The sequence below is a fragment of the Ambystoma mexicanum genome, chromosome 12 (genome assembly GCF_040938575.1).
Source record: "Ambystoma mexicanum isolate Mex_15411 chromosome 12, UKY_AmexF1_1, whole genome shotgun sequence".
Classification (NCBI taxonomy): Eukaryota; Metazoa; Chordata; class Amphibia; order Caudata; family Ambystomatidae; genus Ambystoma; species Ambystoma mexicanum.
The window spans coordinates 854,171,559-854,190,146 of NC_090936.1; the positions used below are offsets into that span (position 1 = coordinate 854,171,559).

At 46.9% G+C, this 18,588-nt stretch overlaps 1 protein-coding gene across 4 annotated transcripts in view; it reads right to left on the minus strand.

Moving 5' to 3' along the window:
* Window positions 1-18,588, minus strand: part of CEP290 (centrosomal protein 290) — a 3,224,991-nt gene that overhangs the window by 2,099,113 nt on the left and 1,107,290 nt on the right. The window lies entirely within an intron of this gene.

Consider the following 18,588-nt stretch of genomic DNA (forward strand, 5'->3'; position numbering starts at 1 on the left):
GTCGGAACAGAGGGATGCGAACTTGAAACTCAAAATGGACAATTTGGAAAACCGAGAGACACAAAATAACCTGCGCGTCTTTGGTATTCCGGAACAAGAGGGTGAAACGAAGAGAGATCTCAGGAAAACTCTCCACGATATCATTAAGCTCTTGGTTGCTGATGATGCGATCGACAAACCAAAAACGGAAAAAATCCACAGAGCTGGGGGACCATCTGGTGGTCCGAGGTCGGTCCTTGGCTGCTTCCAGTACAAGGCTAGGATACTGGAAAAGGCGAGGAGTGGCAGATCAATTACTCTTGGAGGTGCACAGATAACAATCTTTCAAGACCTATCCTCACTGACCCTGGCCCGGAGACTGATGTGCGAACCCCTAACAAAGTGGCTGAAAGAACGCAACATCAGATACAGGTGGGGCTACCCTTTCTCGCTCTCCTTTGAATATGGAGGCAGTAGAATACGGCTGAAGTCGGAAAAAGCACTTCTGCGCTCATGGAGCCACAAGGAGAGAGGGGAGACCGAGAAGAGGCGAGACAAGACGGAAGGGCGTGGCATATCCAAGGCCCTAGTAGAAGGCGGGTGAAAGGGTCGAGGAGATTTCATAGAGGCAACGTCTTTCCTGAGGGAGATAACTAACCCTGCCTATGCTGAATAGATTAATGGATCTATAATTGAAATACGTGATGTTCGAATATCCGATTCAATAAGATGTTGCAGCTCTGATTTGGAGATGGGTGGGTGGGACGGGGATAGAGGTAATGGGGGCTCAACTGTCATTGTGGTTGTTGTACGAAGGGGACTGAAGTAACGGTCTCTGCTGGTGGTGGTCCGATGCTGGGCCGGTGTTTCCGACTAGGCTCAATCGGATGCAATCAACCGGGAAAATGGACGGGGGGTGAAGAGGGAAGGGTGGGGGGAGGGGGGTGAAGGGGGAAGGGTGGGGGGGGTGAAGGGGGAAGGGTGGGGGGAGGGGGGTGAAGGGGGAAGGGTGGGGGGGAGGGGGGTGAAGGGGGAAGGGTGGGGGGGAGGGGGGTGAAGGGGGAAGGGTGGGGGGAGGGGGGTGAAGGGGGGAAGGGCAAGAGCAAAATCTTCATCAGTTCAAAAGATGGGACATATTGTGCTTCATCTCGACTTGCCAAATTTTCGGTCATGGCTGGGGGGCCATTATAATATAGCAATTGAAAATGGCAACAAATCTTGATTCACGGGCTGGGGACTCCCTCAAGGTGGGAACACTTAATGTCAAGGGTCTCAACTCACCAACTAAGAGATCCCTGGTGGGTCGAGAATTTCATAGGGCAAAATTTGATATCTTCCTCTTGCAGGAGACCAAATATGCCAAAGGTGATGAGCGGCGAATCCTTGGGAAGCGTATGGGGATGGAGTTCTGGGGCTCTGGGCCATTAAGGGGGGAGTAGGGATACTCATTAGGAAAGGAATACAGCTTACAGTTATCAAGGTATGGTCAGATGTAGAGGGGCGTACCCTGTTGGTGACAGGCTCTATCGGGAAAGTAAATGTGACAATTGCTACTATATATTCCCCCAACTCTGGGCAAGTCCGGTTTCTAGCGAAAACAATCCCTAAAATCATGCTTGAGGCCACAGGTCACATAATTCTGGGAGGCTAGGCGATTTTAATTTGTGGGCCGACCCTACTTTAGACCGGAAGACAGGCAACCCTAATGCGAGAGATTCAGTTAAGAGGAGACGTACTGAATTTGCAGATATGATGGACGTGTATGGTATGAAAGATGCGTGGCGGGGACTTCACCCGGATGAGCGGGGTTACACCTTCCATTCTGCCCCTCACAAAACATTTATCCGACTTGACTACATATACTTGTCCACAGAAATATATAATACCACAATGAGATCGGACATTATTCCGGTCACATGGTCTGATCACTATATGATCACCGCTGATGTCCAATGGAAAAATGTACCCATGAAAGGAGGTCGATGGAGGTGTAACAAAGCTCTCTGGAAGGACCCTGTCTTTAAGGCAGAGATGGAGAATGAAATTAGCAAATATTTTAAGGTGAATAACACTGGGGAGATTTCTAGATTGGTAGTATGGGAAGCAGGGAAGGCAACATGGCGCGGTGTCCTTATGAGAGAAGGGTCCTGCAAAAAAAGAGAGGGCTCTAGTTGAAAATAGACTCAGGAAAGAGATCTGCCACCTTGATTGGGAAGTAAGGAGAGATGATAGTGTAGACACAAGTAAGATCCTTGAGGCGAGAAAGAAAAGGGAGGAAGCTCGCCTACTAGAGCATTAGCAGACAGTATGTAAGATGCGACTCCTGAAGCAGATATTTTATGAGAAGGGGGACAAAGCTGATGCACTGTTAGCCGCTAGACTTAGGGAACAAAGGGCCAAGCAGAAAGTACTAGAGATAGAAAGAGAGGGGAACTCCCCAGCCACAACAATGTCCAACATTCCAGAGGCTTTTGCCACCTTTTATGAGATGCTTTCCAGTTCAGAGGTAGACCCCGACCTACCGGGCACTGAAAGTTATCTGTCATCTGTTAATATGTCAAAGCTATCAAGTGGAGACTCGCAGTTTCTAGAGAGCCGAATAACAGAGCAGGAAATCCAGAATGTAGTCAAGAGGTTGACACTTGGTAAATCCCCAGGAGAAGACGGCTACACAGCTGGGTTCGATAGATCCTTCCTAGCCCACCTCCTACCCTTTATGGTTGAACTCTTTTACAAGATCCTAGACACAGGGAAAGCCCTAGACTCCTTTGTTCGAGCCCTTATGTCATTCCCAAGGAAGGAAGGGACCCCCCCCCCCCCAAACAGTGTGGTTCATATTGCCCCCATATCCTTACTCAATTTAGATGCCAAAATGTATACCAGGGTCCTGGCCGCCAGATTAGACACATTCATGCCCCAATTAATATATGCCGACCAGGTAGGCTTTATACTGGGGAGGCAGGGAGCTAATACAATGAGAAAGACCCTACATCTCATTAACGAATCCCAGAAAATGGCCAACGATCCGGTCTTCCTTTCGGTTGGCGCACAGAAGGCCTTCGACAAGGTTGAATGGGGCTTTCTAATAGCGGTTCTCTGAAAGTTGGGGATTGGCCCAAAGTTTAGAAGAGGAATACAGGCGGTATACACATCCGCCAAAGCTTCTGTTTTTGTAAATGGAGAGTACTCTCGTTGGTTCGAGCTCCACTGGGGTACTAAACAGGGATGCTCTCTCTCAGCCATTCTCTTCGCCCTCTCTTTGGAACCTTTGGCCCAAAAAAGAAGAGAAGACCCTCAGGTAGAAGGATTATGGTTGGGTTGTACTGAGTATAAGATTGCTCTATATGCTGATGACATACTCCTTCACACAGCTAATCCGATAACTTCAATTCCCAGGGCCCTCCAACTAATGGATGATTAGATCAAAATAAACAAGGCAAAGTCAATTTTATTCCCCGTGCAGAAAACCGCACAGATGGATGCAGACAGATTTCCCCTGCTGGGTCCTGTGGTGGAACACTTTAAATTGAAATATCTGGGTATTATATCACTATACGCAGATGACGTGCTTTTATATATCAGAGACCCCTCAGTCCACCTCGACCCGATCATGCGAGAAATTATAAAAATTGGCACATTCTCGGGCTTCACCATTAATTACTCTAAATCAGAAATCTTTCCCCTTACTCCTGCAACCCCCCAGCCTGCATGCAAATTTCCTCTCAAATGGGCTCCCGAGGGCATCAAATACCTGGGGGTCCAGGTGTCCCTCTCAAAAGCCTCTTTAGTGGCTGATAACTATGGGGCCGCCGCACAGTAGGCTCGTACCAGAATGGAAAGATGGCAGAACCTCCCCCCCTCACTATCAGGGAGACTATCCCTAATTAAAATGATCATCGTGCCTAAACTCCTGTATGTATTCGCTAATGTTCCTCTTTGGCCCGGGAAACAATACTTTGCGGACCTACACTCGGAGTGCGCCCGGTTTCTTTGGCACTCGGGGGCTGTGCGCAGGAAGTGGCTGCACATGACCCTCCCTTACGAGAGGGGGGGCTTTGGTGCTCCTGACCTCACCCAGTACTGGACAGCAGCCCAAGCCCAACATGCTACATATTGGTACCACCACCAGGAACCCCCCCCCCCCCGCATGTTAAACTCGAAATCCTAGCGAACGAGGAGGCGAATGTCATGTCCTTGATCCTATTTCACTCGTATCGGACGCAGGCCCCTGCTGACCCAGTGGCCTCCACTATTAAGGCATGGCGGCAGATTCTGACGCCTGGTTCGGGCTCCCCCCCGTACTACAAATGGCTTCCCCTCTGGTCTTTCCCTGGCCTCACCCCCACACAGGATAAGCTTCTAATACGCCACTGGTCGGACCTGGGATACAGATCACTCTCTGATCTGTTTCCTGACGGGAAATTCATCACCCCAGATACGTGGAGGCCGGGGCACTCCAGATCCCCACTAGAACTGCTGCAATATTTCCGTATTAGGGAGGCGGTCCAGGGCATGTGGCCTTCGTACCCGAACAAACCCCCTGAATCCCCTGAGGTCTGCTATATAGTCAATTCCGCTGGTGGTAGGGGTATCGTATCCTCCTTGTACAAAATGTTGATGGCACATGCTGTTGAACCTCCCAACACTGTTCGGGATGCCTGGAGCCAGGACCTGGGATTAGACATCACAGATGATATGTGGTCCAAAATGTGCATGCACACTCGCAAGGTTTCTCTTAATTCTAGAGTTTGATGTATCCAATACAAGCTGCTCAATCGCCTGTACTACACCCCTTATGTGATTGGAAAATTTGCCCGAGATCAATCGCACCCATGTCAAAGATGTAGAGCTAGCAAAGCGGACCATGCACATATGTTCTGGTCCTGCGGGACACTGGCCCCGTTCTGGAATCCGGTGCTTGATACCCTCTCTGAAATAGTAGGGTTCTGCTTAGATCCTGAACCCCTGTCTCTCTTGTTTGGACTCTGGGAGGGGACTGAAGCGAAACGGGTAGCCAAGTTTTTGAATGTGGCGGCGAGTGTGGCCAAGAAATGCATTCTGCAGTGCTGGAAGCGCAGACCCCCCCCCTCTCTGGAGATGTGGCTGAAGGCCATCACCTGGACACAATCCAGTGAAGAAGACTATGTTAACATGCTGCCTAGTAATGCTCGCCCTAAATACATATGGATGGAGTTTTGTAGTTACCTGAATAATAAGGTGGATTTGGAGCTCTTATCATCCCATCCTTCTCCTGATCGGGGGGCTGATCCCGCTACATGATGCACGCCTCTATTGCAATTAACCGCTGTTGAGACTGTATATGACCCTCTGTAATACTTATATGTCATAATCCATGCTTCAATATGAAATGTGTGTCACTGTTCTAATTTGCACTGTACCGGCTGCTACTTCTTGCCAATAAAGAAAAGTTTTTAAAAAAAAGAAATATCTGGGTATACAAATAACAAGGGACTTAAAAGATTTATATGAAGCTAACTCCCCCCCCCCCTTTCTTCAAAGGTTCCACGCAGACCTCGCCAAGTGGGATACATTGACAATATCCTGGTTGGGGAGACTCAACGCTATCAAAATCGCCTGCCTTCCCCTGTTTCTCTATCCCTTTCAAATGCTCCCTATTAAAATGCCAGGACTCTTTCAATGAGGTCAAAAGGGCTATTGTGCGATTTCTCTGGCAGGGGAAGAAGGCCAGGGTTGCCTATGACACCCTGACGTTACCCAAGGACAAGGGTGGTGTAGGCCTCCCAGACCTGAGAAAATATTATGAGGCTGCCCAGCTATGAATTGTGATTCCCCATTTGCGTAATCACAAGGAACCCCAATGGATTGGTATGGACAACTATTATTTGACCCCGACAACTGTCTCTGAATGGTTATGGGTACCTAGAAATAAACTTTTAAATAGACTAAGGGATCACCCGATATTGGGAACCATTTGGGAAGTTTGGAAGGGAAGAAACGAGATGCATGCAGAGAATCACCTTGTGGCCATCTCCATTGAGTCATCTATGGGCCCCGGGCATTAGAGAACACATCCCCAACGTGGAGAGATTCCAATCGTGGGTTGAGGCAGGACTGGAGAGGGTGGGTCAATTATGGAAAAATGGCTCCTTCATCATAATCCCAGAGTTGAAGGAGGCCCTGGGCCTAGGCCCCCTGCCTATCTTTCAATTCTTACAGATTAAGGGCATCCTAATGTGGGGTGAGTGGAGGGATATGATAAAGAGAGACCTTACCCCCCTATGAGACAATTTGAACTCCAGAATGGAAATGTAGGGTTTGATATCCGCCATGCACCGAGAACTGATCGATGCAGGGAAAGGGACCACTGTGTCAATGAAGGATAGATGGGAGAGGGATCTTGGTGAGCACATTGAACCGGGCATGTGGGGGAGAATATGCAGAGCAATACAAACTCCATGCTATCAAATTATTGCATCGATGGCAGTATGACCCACATAGGCTCTCCAAGATGTTTCAGTCGACGAGCCCACAATGCTGGCGTGAATGTGGCGGGGTTGCAGATTACTGGCTTATGTGGTGGGGTTGTTCCCATGTTGAAGTTTACTGGGATGAGGTCCTGGGGTGGATCAAAGACCTCGATGGCATTGACAGAATTGCGGACCCCTATCTCATTTTATTTGGTTTTGAGAAATGTGAGGATGAATGGAGGAGGATCAAAGGCCTGGCAGCACAGCTATTCTTGGCAGCCTGAGCTATATTGGTAATGAGGTGGAAATCCCCAACAGTCCCAAGTAAAGGTGAATGGGTCAATGTAGCCTCGAATATATGTGTCATGGAAAAAATAACTTTGACCCTACATGGGGAATCTATGCAATGTTACATGCTTTGGATGGATTTTGTGGATATACACACGCCAGGAGTGATACATTAGCATGTGGAAGTGAAGTCATGGGTACCACCCGCCTCTCGAGCAGATGCGGGCTAATCCCCACACTCTATGCCGTTATACATTATGAAGCTGAAAGGACTGAGAACTGACTACCGAATACGATGCTCCTACCGAGGGAGCCCCGTTATGTTCTAATTGAGACCATTTCAGTGCTAATGCACACATGATTGTAAGAGGACTGCTCTACTCGGGGATGGAAGGGGGTGGGGGATGGGAAAAATCACTTGGAAGATCTTCAGTTTAAGAAGTTAGAATATATGTGGTTATTGTGCATATGTCAATAAAACGAATCTCCAGCTCTGTTCTGTATTGTTTTGTTTGCTTATTCCAACTTGTACGTAAGAAAACTCAATAAAATTAAATTAAAAAAAAGCAGAAATCATTAATACCAGTTGATGGCTGCTATGCAAAGTGAAGTTGTGTGAGTGAATGTTGTACGACATATTGGCGAACATCAGTTCTTTAAATCCAAATTGGACAAAGAAAGTTGTAGCATCACAGAGGCTGAAAATAGACTCAGCGAAGTGGAAGATATGGTTGGGCAGCATGATCGCGTAATAACTCGATTGAAGGCAGAACTGGCCACTGTATGAGGTAAATGCGATGATCTGGAATCGCGCTCACAGTGTAACAATATATGTATAGTGGGGATACCCGAGAATGCTGTGAAGGGGCCAATGGAACAGTTTGTGGAGGAACTGTTGAAGAACTTGTTTGGGGAAATGCAATTTTTCAGTGCAGTTCCTGGTGGAAAATGAGCACTGTGCCCTAGCTAGTCTCCCGAAACCCTGCACCATCATTGCAGCATTGCTCATTAAGAGAGACCGAGATTTAGTTCTGAAAAAGTCCAGGGAGCAGGAAACGCTCCATTTTGAGGTCAGCAACATACATATATATCCTGATTTTGCAGCTGGTGTACAGGTGCTGAGCCGGTACTACGACCCGGTGAAGCGTTTGTTGCGAGCCAGACAAATTCAGGATGCTCTCATGTTCCCTGCCAAACTCTGATTCCAACATGGGGGCAGGGTGCACTTATTTGAAACTCCAGCTGAGGCTATTGCCTACATAAAGGCATCCATCCTGCTGCCACCATGGGAGCGCTGAAACAATCAGAGTCCCAACCAGATAGCGGCAGCTGCGCCAAATAATGAGGGAAAGTGACAAATACTTTGATACAGCAATACAAGAGACGGCAAATTCATATGAAAGCACATTGAGATATTGTTAAGACTACGCCGGGGCACAGAGTCGCCTTCTGAGTGAAGTTGCTGTTCGCAACGCACCCCAGGAGGGTTCCACTGAAGTTTGGGGATGCATCACCAGGTTGGAAGACAGGGTGGGGTGGGGGTGGGGGGGGGGGGTGAAATGGGTTACTTGCTGTGGTTATGTTGCATGTTGGGGCTTAGCTGGGTATGCAGTTGCTGGGCAGTCGGGTGGGAAGGGAAGTGATTTGGGACTACAGTTCTAAAAGTTGGCGGACATGTTGCACATTGGACAGATTGTCAGGCCCGGATTGAGCAGACTGGGAGGAGATTGTGCGCACAGATTGTTGATTTGCTGTCTATGAGGGGCTGATCCTATTAAGTTTGTTACGTGGAATGTTCGCGTCCTCAATAATCCCATTAAAGCTAAGAAAATGCTGACCTATTTGAATCGTCACTGGACTAAGATGATCAGGTTACAGGAGACACATTGGCTGTCCCCGCTGTATAGGGGTTTGACAACCAAATGGGGCTAGCAACGATACAATACAAATTACTCATTTTAGGCGAGAGAGGTGTTCACCATGGTGCATCAGCCCTGACGTTTCCAGGCTGATGAGGTTTGTATACACACAGAGGGGCGCTATGTAATTGTTTGGGGGACATTATCCGGGGTACAGATGGGATTGGTCAATGCATATGGCCCAAACATAGACAACCCCAACTTCTACAGTCATCTATATGGAGTACTACTGAGGGCACATGATGCCCCATTTTATGAGCGAGATTTCAGTACGATACTGGATGTTGAACTGGACCGATCAAGGGCCACACAGTGCAGTTTAACTGGTGCTGCGCAGGTGATTGGACAGATTATGTCTCCATTGAGATTGGTAGATGCATGGAGAAATAGATACCCTGCTGTTGTGGAATATACTTATTTTATTTACTTATTTATTGTGCATTTGTAAGGCGCTTATACATCAAGTAAATTGTGTTTCAAATCATCCACAGGGTGCAGGGGAGAGATGGGAACGAAAGGCAAATATACTAACAGTGCAGAGAAAGAAAGAGGCGTACCAACAAGGCCTTATGAGCATTCAGAATGTGCAAGTGCAGAAAAGGAGAAGGGATGAGGGAAGGGGGTAAGTGCTAGGTGTCCCACTGAGGAAATGCTAGGAGTTAAGTGCCTGGCAGCGATCACTTGGTGAGAGTGGTCAACTGCCAATAGTAGGTGCAGGTGATATTAGATAATGAGGTCCGAACATCCCTACATGGCAAGATTGAAGGGTTTTTCAAAGTAAATGAAGGTTCAGTGATTTGGTATGCTACGGTATGGGAGACATTTAAAGTATGGTTGCACAGGGAGTTGATGTTGACGTCGATTGGGGGACAGAAACGGGTCCGTAAGGACCTACAGGAAGTTGTAATACACTTGAGACAGCTTGAGAACGGGTATGGGGTAGTAAGTAATGACAAATGGCTCCTAGGCGTCATCCAGGGAAATATGCAGAGGTTTGGGCAAGTTGCAGACAAAGAGGTACAATATATGGCAAAGCCCAACAAGGCGCGCAGATACAGTGAGGCAGATGGGCCTGAAATATTACCAGACCTTGTACGCAAACACGGATGCTAAGATGGGAGAATATATGGGGGGAGAATGGTGCTACCAACCCTACCTGAGGAGGTTTGTTTACTTCTTGATCAACCAGTTACAGTGGAATAACTAGGTGAGGTAATTGCATCACTGGCATCTGGAAAATGACCCCGGTTCGGATGGCCTTGGCATTGAATTCTACAAGGAGTTTCGGCAGACCCTGGGACCACGATTACTTATGCTATGGGAGGAGTGCCTGGAGAATGGCCGACTTCCGGCGTCACCATCATAAGCCATTTTTTCTGTATTGGTGAAGCCAGATAGACAGATAGACACGCACACGAATTAGCCTCATATAGGACGTTGTCATTGATAAATGCAAGGGCAAAAGTGTTTGCGAAAATATTGGCTACTCGGGTGCTCCAGTATATGTCACTGACCAATCAGGTTTTATTCCCGAGCGATCCACTGCCTTGAATCCGAGGAGGCCCTTTAGCATCATATTGCAAATAAACCTGCGGGCCATGGAGCCATTAGATGCAGAGAAGGCCTTCGACTCCATTTCATGAAAATTCCGATTTGAAGTATTGCACCATTTTAAGTTTGGGGAATACTTTATAGGGTGCGTCTGTTGTATGTTGGTCAGACAGCTAGGGCCCTTACTAATGGGGTACTATCGCGACCCTTTAACTTGTGCAGGCGGACCTTGGCAGGGATGTCCATTGTCCCAGTTGTTATTCACTCCAACAATAGAGCCTTTGGCATGGTTGGTAAGGATGCGGCACAGATAGAGAGGTATCCGTATTGTCAGGGCTCTGCAGATAATCTCACTATATGCATTCGACACACTTTTGTATGTCGGGTCCCGGAGCAGAATCTAGGGCCCATAACGGAGGAGGTAGAGTTATTTACATATTATTCTGGTTATAGGATTAATAGTGCAAAATCTGAATTATTTCCACTCACGGATGGGACGTCGTACACAACGGATCTCTTGGAATTTCGCGGGGTCCCACTTAGATTTAAATACCTGGGTGTTCTAGTGTCCTGGGCACAACATTTGTTACATGTGGACAAATGCGAGACTTACTTAGGTTCTATAGCTGTTAAGCTGAAGTTGTGGGCCAAGCTTCCTAACTCCTTGTATGGGAGACTGTCTTTGCTGAAAATGGTGTTAGTCCTATATTTATTCTGCACCATCCCGATTTGACCAAGGCGGGCATTCTTTACAGTCAATTGGGTAGAATTTGTGTGGAGTTCAGGGGTTGCCCGAAAGAGCTGGGAGAAACTGGCTGAACCCTACAAAATGGGGGTGGATGGGGGGCCTTGCTGCGCCGGACTTTGAGCTATATTATATCGTCTCGCAGGTGCACTACAGCGGCTATTGGTACTCTCCGGACCCTGGCCCAGTGCATAGAGCACTGGAGTGTTATAGTGAGGACTGTCCTCTTTAGCGACCAGCATGCGAATGCCTGTACTTTCGATCCGGTGCGCACTACTGTAAATGCATGGTCCTGCATATTTAAGAGGCTTGGTATTATGGTTCCATACAATGGTGCAGTCCCTCTGTGGAACTGCACAGGACTTCTCACCCCACCCACCCACATTTGATTCTGATGTGCAGGTGTCCTGGGACTTAGATAAGAGATGGTTTTGAGAGATCTATTCCTGGGCAGGAGGTATGTGACAGAGGAGTTTGCGGCAAAGCTGGGTAATAATCCTATTAAAACCCTACAATATATGCTGATGAAGGCAGCAGCTAGGCACCAGTGGCCCTCGTTCCCGCAAGAGCCAGATACCCATGGATATATCAAGGCAGTTGTATCAAGTGGTGATGCTATACGACTGGTATCTAGGTTGTATAAACTGATCCAGGTCAACCAACCTACAGGGAACACGGCCAGGGCTAAATAAGAGTGATCTACCTGTTGACATACAAGATGTTCAATGGCAGAAATATTGTATTCTCACAAGGGAGGTCTCACTAAATGCAAGGTTATGACTCATACGATTTAAGGTCCTGAACCAGTTATATTATACATCAGTGGGACTGTCCAGGTGCTCGGCGAACACAAGTGATACATGTGCGAAATGCGGGAGCGGACTCGTTCCTTATGTTCTGGGACTGCCCACTGGTGGGCCGATTCTGGCAAGAAGTAGCAAATGTGCTGTGTGATACGACAGACATTCCCCCCAAAGCTCAGCCCCCCTAAATACCTTCTGGGCGATATTGGTAAGGTTTCAGTGCTAGTACATAGATTGTTTAATCTTGGTTGTATAATAAAAATGCATTTCTTTTATATATTTATTTTTATTTACTGTGGTATAGTTTGATACACACTCTTCACACAACATAGCAGTATTCATCCAATTCAAGCTCAGAAGGGAAAAGAAGATTTCATACAGTCATAAAATGATTATATAGCAGTACTGCAGTACATCAAAGTAAAAAAATATTTTTTTTTAAAAGTTACGAAGGAAAAAAAGAAAGAGGGAGATCGAAAGTCGAGATATCATGTCCCGAAGATGGCAATTAGTTAACCTGTGAAAGTTTAATATGATTGAGATCTTCCTCCACTGTGAAGTGAACAAAACACACTTCACTCGTCCCACTTAAGTACAGTTCCCATCCTCCATGCACCATTTCCGCGTCCGTCATGCCTACGGCTGACAAAGTTATTTGTCGCAGTGTCCCAAAGGCCTCGAACTTAAATAAGAGATGTTTTACTGTTTCGAGATCTCCTGACCCACCCAGGCACCATTCTTTGCATTCCCTACGGATACTGTGCCACGCACCCTCCATCTCCTTAGTCCTGACAGTATAGATGTATGGAGGTGGTATTTGCCATTCCCAGATATACCGGTAGAATTCAGATTCATGGTTCTTGGTTACTAAATTAGCCACTGACTGCTCAAAGCTATTCTCATTCAGTGTTTAAATGAGCTTAAAGTCATATCCAGCGCTCGTTCTCCTTTTTGTAGCCAATAGTTGGCGTGTATGTTCATCTTGGCCAAGTAGCTCTTAGGTATTGATGTCACTCATGTCGTTTGGCCATGTGTGTAAGGCCCAGTTTGAGTTTGAGCTGGTGCATTAGAGAGCTTCCATGCTGTAACAAGGCAACTAGATTGAATTTTTAAAGCTGTGGGCAACACATTCTATTCAAGAAAGATCAGGTCAGTAGTGGTTTGCTTAGGTAGTCTTAATAGCCTTTTTTTCTAGAAGCGCTCCAGTTTACTGACCGTTGCAAGATTTTGTAAGGCCCATAGTTCTGCTCCGTACAGGATAATCAAGGTCACCTTAGCCTGGTAAAGTTTCAGCAAAGCATCAAGTGACAACCCCCCTGCCTTATGGGCGAAAGAGCTGATGGTGCCAACAAGGATGGAGATTCTAATCCGAATGTACTCCAGATGCTCTGTGCCTTGTAGTTTGTTGTCAAGGTGCAGGCCCAAGTACTTGTAGTTGTTGACCACTTCAATTTGTCTTCCATCCATCGTCAACATTTCCTGGTTTTATTTTTTTCCTGGGCGGACAAAAGACCATAACTTTGGTCTTCGATTCACCACCAGTGAGTTACAGTCAGTATATTCCTTCAGGTTACCCAGGGAGGCCTATAGTCCACGTGGAGTCAGATCAAGTACAGTGATATCATCGGCATAGCCCAACCATTTCATTACAACTGAGCCCAGTTTGGGGGGGATGGCAGATTGACTAATCAAGGCTTTGCCCATGTCAACTAGATAGAGGTTGAAGAGTATGGGTGCAAGGTTACAGCTCTGCTTGATGCCTGTGTGTGTGTCTATCCAGGCAGTGGTTTTTCCATGTTCATCCATCCTAATTTTCACCCGGGTGTTAACATGCAGGGAAATTATCATGCTCAGTAGCCCAGACACGATACCCCAATCAGCCAGTTAGCTCAAGAGTCGATTCCGGTCCACTGTGTCAAACGCAGCACTCTGATCGATAGAAGCCACGTAGACCAGTGTTTTCGTGATTAATAATGGTGGTACGGGCCAGGATGTTAGTGGTAGTGTTATGCCCCTTTCTGAAGCCCGTTTGGTTGAAGGGAATGATTCAACAGCCCTCTACCCATGATTCAATCTCCTCTAGAAGCACTCTGGCAAAGATCTTAGCCGGGGCATCCAGCATTGCCAGGATGCAATAGTTTCCTGAGTCCGCTGGGTTGCCCTTCTTGAACACAGGAACAATGATGCTTTCACGCCATGATGGAGATATTTTCTGTGTGATTCCTATCATGGAGAAGAGGGCGTGTAGGGCCTCAGACCAGACGTCTGTGGCAGATTTAATTAGTGAACTGCAAATACCATTGGGTCCTGGTGCCCTGGAGAAATTTGTGGCACTAATAAGGGAGCCAATATCTCTGGGTGTGAGACAGCATGACCAGTTGGTACGTTGGTCGTATGCCCTCTGTCCTCCACCCCCCTGTGTGCAATCCCAAGTGCCTTTTCGATATGCAGGATCCAAGATGTTTCCGAGACAGCATTCAAGTCCTGGTTTCATTGCTTTTCAGCGATCCTTTGCCAATGATGCGCCAAAACCCACGAAAGTCATTCGTTTAGGAGGCAAAGACCCAAGCTTTCCACTTATTACATTCGGTTATATACCTGTGTCTTCTCAGCCAGTTGGAGTATCAATTTTTTAGGGCCTTATGTTTTTGACAGTGGTCAGTGGGATCAAGTGCGGTCAATGCCAAAACACAGAGGTCCCTCCTGGGGGCTCTTTTGCGATCACGTATAGCCCGGTCATAGCAATCGCTATGTTTTTTGGGTATGACGTCCTTTTGTTGCGGGATGTTTTTTCACAGGGTTTTTTACAGCGAATCTTTTTGCGAAAAAACCCATCAAATTTTTTGCGAAAGTCGGGTTTCGGGGGGAACCCCCATAAAAATAATAAAAAAAAATTCAATGGGTTTTTTGGAGAAAAAAAGAATCGCGGTAAAAAAATCTGCGAAAAAACATCCCGCTATGAAATGACATGGAACCGTTTTTTGTTAGCAATAATGCCAACCCTACTAGCTGACTTCCTTCTTTCCACTGACTGCCTGCTGATTTTTTCAACCATGTTCGTGAATGCGACAAGGGCTACGCTTGCTGTTTCAACGCTTTTGGTAACTTTAGTTTCCTGGAACTCCCCCACACAGGCATTTAGGGCATGTGTGGTTGCTGTCGATGCCCTTGCGAGGTTCAGGTCCTTCCACGAATTCAGATTCAGGGCAGCGTTTACTGAAAGTTGGCCAGATTGCATGTTGCCAAGACAAAATCCTGGAAGTTTTAGCTTGGCCATAAGGGGGTAATGATCGCTTTCTTGGTGATGCCATACACACACACGTCCTCAATTATCGTCCCATTGTTACTGACAAAGACAAAGTAAAGTTAGCGGGAGAATCAAAGGGAACTGCTCCATTAACCATAGAGAAACGAGCCACTGCCATGAAACAACTCTATTTTAGCCCCTGTTTGGCTCTGCTCAAACTAGGCCTAGAGAGTGATGAAGCAGAGCAAAGCATGTCGTCCTTTAATAGCAATATGGAAGGCATGATTGCATTGAAGTCACCACAGACCAATAGTGTGCCTATGACCTTCAGTTGTTCCAGTGATTCGTTCAGCTCCCTCATCACCTCACGGTGACTTAGTGTACAGGGTTATGTATATGTTGACTACACCTATCTCTTGGGCTACAATTTCAGAGTCAGCCTGTGGAAGAGTGATTTTCCCTATTAGAATGTTTAACGAGGGGCAGGGAACCTCCATGAATCTCATTGGTCTTCTCCCCCCCAGGAGCAGTCCCCCTTTGGGGCGGCCTCTAATGCCTTGTGTTGTAGGACAAGATATCAATTGCCCTCCATCCACTACAAAGGGGTTGATCAGCCAAGTTTCTTGTAATGCTATGATGCTCAGTTGATCTATGTGTTCAAATAGGCCATGTTAGCAAAACAGGTGTGTTGAGCCTCGGGTGTGCCAGCTTAGCAGAAGAAACTGTGGAACAGAGCCAAGGATAGGAACGCAAATTCACCCGGCTTGCCATCATATTGGCCAGCCACGACCAATGTGAATCTTCTGCTGACAGCTCCCCTTTGTTACTGTTCTCTTCTGTGTTTCTGCTGATTCTTGTTGGCAATGAGTTTAAAAGGGGTCCTTGGTGCGTTGGGGGTTGCATTTGAGTGGGGTGCTCTGACAACGTTTGGTTGTGTGGTTGGTTGTCCAATTCCATTCACGGGTCTGCTTGCCAATCCATATGGTCCATATAAGCGAGGATCTCTTGTCACAATCACGGAGCATTCATAGCCCAATTTGTAGAAAGAATGGCAGTGTTCCAGGGTACAAAGGAGAGAATTCTCAGTGAAGAAATGCACCATTGATGTAGCATGGCTGACATCTTCACGGATGTCTACTATGGCAATATCACTACTATGGATATTGCGTAATGGGATGATGCTGTGCAAAATATCCATTACGAGTGTCTGGATGAGGAACAAGTTCTGACCTTTTCAGAAGACCCTCTCAATCTTCAAGGCCCTGACAGTGTCCACTATAGTTGTGGACTCAGTTCTGGTATGATCAGAAATTCTCCCAGCCCCTTGTTGGTGGATGAAACGTAGTACCTGAGACTGCAGCGAGTGAGTCCTTTCCCAGTCTTGATGGATCCTCGCTTGCCACTGTTATGCTGGATTTTTTGTTTGACCAGTCACGAAGTCAGCGAGTGAGTACTTTCATAGACTTAGAGGCTTCATATTACTGCTTGAACTCTCGGTTATCACAATTGTGTTGCAGTAGTTGCTTAACCGACTGGGGGGTTGCCGGCGGCTGCAGTGTCTTCGCAGCGGTGTCGCTAGCTTGAGCCGACGCATCCTTCACTGCTAGAGAGGAATATGATACACAGTTAAGTGAAGTGGGAGTCAGCACATTCGATTGTTGTGAGATGAAGGCTCAGTGTTTCCAGCCTCAGAATGTGTTGGCTGCAACAGTTTTTCTTGCCTTTTGATCTTGTCAGACAGATGTTCGTACATTGTGGCCTGCCTCACCACTTTTCTCTTTTACCTTTGGTACCAGACAGCCGAGTCCTTGTCTGGCCCACTAATCACACTATTGTGGGTAGTTGTGGATGGTGCACATAGTTGTGCTTGCTTCTGGGAAAGGGTTACCAGTTTACTGGTGTCTATGCTGATTTTATCAACTGAGCTGGAAAAGGTGCCCATCTGCTTGCGTAGGGTGTTTAGTGAGGTTACAACACTTTCAACGTTTAAAAAAAAAATGCATTTTATTAATTTTCAAACCAAACAAAACAACATGCAGACTTTGTTAAGCATTTATATTGGTACATCACATCTCTCGCCTGTTCACAACTGCCCCCTCCCACTTCTCCTCCCTTCTCCCAGCCTCTTCCACATATTATGTCTACCTATGATATGTATTAGATTAGTTGAATTTCTCTCCGTAGCGCTATCCAACAGATTGTGATGGTGTATTTGTCGGAGTGTGGGTGTTCTCTCGCATCGAGGAAACCAGTTCTTAAATCAACTGTCTCCAAGCCACTAAATCCATGTTTTGCTCCTCCTGGCCCAGACGGGATGCCTCTTGCCACACAGCAGTTTCTCCAAGTGCCCATTTCTGGAGGTCCTTCAACCACACACCTATCAATGGGCCGTGACGAGCTTTCCACCCCACTGCTATCCTGTGCTTCGCTAGGATGTATGCTAGATCTCTCAATTTACTCGCATGTCTGGCCTGCTTCGGACTCGGCAAAATTCCTAGAAAGCACACCTTGGGGTAAACCAAGTCTAACGACAATCCAACCTTAGTCAGGGTCCAGGTCACTTCCTACCAATAGTGAGGTATTTCCACGCAAGCCCAGAACATGTGTTTCAGGTCAGCGTTAATCAGGCCACATTTCGGAAAAGCTTGTTCTTCCGTGATACTAAATTCTGCATTTTTGTTTGGAGTTAAGTATGCTCTATGAGTAACGTAAAGCTGGATTAGCTGCAGTTTCGCATTTCTGTACACTTTGTGGTACCCCATAGTGCTGCTCCAGGCAGCGTCCGACAGCTGCTCTTGCAAATCTACTGCCCAACATTGCCGAATCTGTATTAGATTGTTATATAGTCTCTGCGTCAGTATCTCATACAGTCTCGACACTCCGTGTCCACCTTCAGAGATATCATAGAGAGTTTCAGATGTTTCCTCTTCTACCCATATGTCCTCTACTCTTGGCCATTTCAGTTTTATTCTATGAAGCAGTGTAGCATAGATTATGTGTTGCCCCTCACGGACTCCTAATTTCGAGACCACCTCGCTAAAGGTCATCACCCGTCCTTATTTCAGTATATCTCCCAAAGTCGCTACCCCACTAGTCTCCCGGTATTTCCTAACATTTAGCCGTAATTTTTCATCTTCTCCTTTTAGCGTCACTAGTGGAATCTGGGGCGAGTAGGGAGTTCCTTTACCCAAATAATGGTAGGCTCTATGCCACATCATCATGCCATGTTTCGGCAACGGGGGCGGTGGGGGCTTGGGATCCCACGGTGCTGTGGTCCATACCATTTCCTTTAGAAAGAATGGGGTGCATGGCGGTTGTAGTAATATCGTGTCTAGAGTCTGTTCATCTGACAGCCAGTGCATGACAAACTGTAGTTGGCATGACAAATGTAACGCTCACCTGATTCCCGCAGAGGCGCCGGTCTTGACTGGGTGAATGCCGTATCTTCAAAGGTGATGTGTAACACACGGTTGGCTCTTTGGGCTGGACCTCTGTGCACTGTATGTCTGACTCGAAGAGTAAGATGTCTGCAGATAGAAAATATGGGATTAATGAACTGGGTTTATTGGGTGCCTCTCTCCTCTTCCCTTTCTCTTCTCCTGTAGAA